The sequence below is a fragment of the Rhinopithecus bieti genome, unplaced genomic scaffold, assembly GCF_001698545.2.
Source record: "Rhinopithecus bieti isolate Rb0 unplaced genomic scaffold, ASM169854v2 scaffold_35166, whole genome shotgun sequence".
Lineage (NCBI taxonomy): Eukaryota > Metazoa > Chordata > Mammalia > Primates > Cercopithecidae > Rhinopithecus > Rhinopithecus bieti.
This window is the reverse complement of record NW_016815254.1, coordinates 963,546-966,493: the sequence shown is the minus strand read 5'-3', so window position 1 is coordinate 966,493 and position 2,948 is coordinate 963,546. Positions and strand designations below refer to the sequence as shown.

At 37.3% G+C, this 2,948-nt stretch overlaps 1 pseudogene; it reads right to left on the bottom strand.

The window, feature by feature from the left end:
• Positions 1-2,160: 2,160 nt before the first annotated feature.
• LOC108515862 (actin-related protein 2/3 complex subunit 3 pseudogene) lies at positions 2,161-2,695 on the bottom strand (annotated as a pseudogene).
• Positions 2,696-2,948: the final 253 nt, after the last annotated feature.

Below are 2,948 nucleotides of genomic sequence, written 5' to 3'. Positions count from 1 at the left end.
CTAACTTCATTCTTTTGCATGTGGATATCCAGTTTTCTCAGCACCATTTGTTGAAAAGACTGTTCTTTCCCCACTGAGTGATCTTGGCACCCTTGTTGAAAACTACTTGACCATATATCTAAGGGTTTATTTCAGGACTCTCTATTCTATTCCATTGGATATATAGTATTTTACACCAGCATTATACTGTTTTGATTACTGTAGCTTTGTAATAAGTTTTGAAATAAAAAAGTTAGTTAGTATTTTAACTTTATTATTTTTTTCCAGGATTGTTTTGGCAATTTGGGGTCTCTTGATATTCTATGTGAATTTTAGCATGGATTTTTACATTTCTGGAAAAAAAAAGTCATTGGAATTTCAATGAAGATTGTATTGAATCTGTAGAGTACTTTGGGTAGTACTGACATCTTAACAGTATTATGTCTTCCAATCCATGAACATGGGATGGCTTTTCATTTATTTGTGTCCTCTTTAATTTCTCACAGCAGTACTTACAGTTCTCATTGTATAAATTTTGTACCTTCTTGGTTAATTCCTAAGTATCTTATTCTTTTCAATGCTATTATAAATTGAATTTTCTTAATTTCCTTTTCAGATAGTTCATTGTTATTGTATAGAAACACCAGTGATCTTTTGAGTGCTGATTTTGTATCCTGCCTTTTTGCTGACTTTGTGCTAACAATTTTGTGGAATCTTCATGGTTTTCTAAATATAAGATCATGTCATCTGTTAGCAGAGATAATTTTTCTTTTCTTTCCAATTTGGACATCTTTCCAACTAACATTTAAGAAACTACAACTAGTTGAGTTTTGGTATAGTGCAAAGAAGACTATTCATGATAATCATAAAAAGCCATTAAAATACAACCTTCCCTTTTCCAGCTACATAACTGATCTGTGTGAGGCTGGATTTTCTTTATGTACTTCAATTAAAATAATGTTACAATAGTTGAATGCAGAAGCCAATGTAAGAAGCCATATATATCAGTTTTCTATTACTGTGTAAAAAATTATCACTTTAGCAGCTTAAGGCAACGCTCACTTATTATATCAGTTTTCCTGGGTTGGGAGTCTAGGTTCAGATGAGCTCCTCAGGGTTTTTGCTCAGGGTCTCACAAAGCTAAAATCAAGGAGTTGGCCAGGGCTGCAATCTCATCTAAGGCTCAAATCCTTATCCAAGCTCACTGGTTGTAGGCAGAATTTAGTGTCTTGTAGCACTGAAGGCCTTATTTAATGGCTAGCTGTTGGCTAAGGACTGCTCTAAGCAACTAGAGGTCATCCACAGGTCCTTGCCACATGGTCCTCTCACAACATGGTCACGTATTTCTTTAAAGCCAGCAGGGAAAACGCCTTCCAGTCAGCTATGATAGAGTCATATATAACATAATATGATTATGGGTCACTCTATTTTCCCTTTTGCCATATTCTTTTAGCTAGAAGCAAGGCACAGATTTTCCTGCACTCACAAAACTCACTGGTAACACTTTAGGGTGTTTGTACCACTCCAGACATTAGATTTGCAAAATGTAAAACAATGCTACTGTTTGTTTTGTTGTTGTTGTTGCTGTTTTTGAGACAGGGTCTCACTCCGTGGCCCAGGCTGGAGTGCAGTGGTTCGATCATGACTCACTGCAGCCTCGATCTCCTAGGCTCAGGTGATCCTCCTACCTTAGCCTCCCAGGTAGCTGGGACTACAGGCATATGCTACCACACCTGGCTATTTTTTTTGTATTTTTAGTACTGGTGAGGTTTCACCATGTTGCCTAGGCTGGTCTCAAAACTAAAGCAATCTGCACACCTTGGTCTCCCACAGTGTTGAGATTACAGGTTTGAGCCACCACACCTGGCCTAATTATTATTTCATAAACATATATTATTTATACTAATATATAATGAGTTTCTAGTTGTTATTTTTTTGAATTTTAGAAATTTATTATTATTTATTCTTAAGTGCCAGCTTAATACTGCAGAACATTTCAAATCACCCTTGATAACCCACTTTCTTTTCTCCCACCCAAATTCTTGATCAAGAGTTATTCAAGTAACGACATGCTCTTCTCTCTTCTGTATAAAACTTTATGAAACAAAGGCAAAAGATTGTGTATATCTTGCTGGAAAATGCTGCTCAGGGATCTGGAGATGGTAGCTGCCTGGGCTCCCTTCACTGTTCAGGTCCTGAAAGACTCTTGTTCATGAACTGTCTTGTCACAAAGCAAGTCCACCACTTGCTGGGTTTATCATTCTGAGGGTCAAAAACTTGCTCACAAAGTCTCTGTCCAGTCTCTTGCCTTAGCTGATGTAAATAGGCTCTCATTACTTCATCTTCCTGTTTGTTTGCAGGTTTGGCATAAATTGCATTAAATAGAAAACGAGGCTCTCCAGGAATAGGAAAATTAGCGATTCCCAGTGTATACATTTCTTTCTCACCTTGGCTTCTGGAATTACACTTCTGGAGTTTCTTCAGACACTCAGAAATGTAGAGGTGTATATATCAAGGTCCTATCAGCTTCATTCTTACTTTCATCGTTTTTGAAGAAGACATTGGCCTTGAAATAACAGATGGCTTCATCCAAAATATCTGTATCTTTTGTCTCTCTGGGGGCAGGTCCTTTGAATTGACTTCTGATAGGTAAGAGTGCCATGTTTCCAATGAGTTTGGTGTCAGAATCCATGAGAGAAGAGTGGTAAGCCGGCATCTTGGCAGTACCCGGGTTTCCTCTAATTGTTATTTTAAACAAATTAGTAATGAATTATATTTCTTAATTTCAATTGTAATTCCTAATACAGAAATTAAATTTTTTTTGAGACAGAGTCTTACTCTGTCACCCAGACTGTAGTGCAGTGGTGCCATCATAGCTCATAATACAGTAAATGTTGATAGACACTATTCACATTAACAGCAGCTCTTTGGGCTCCTTAATAAATTGTCAGAGGCCGGGCGCGGTGGCT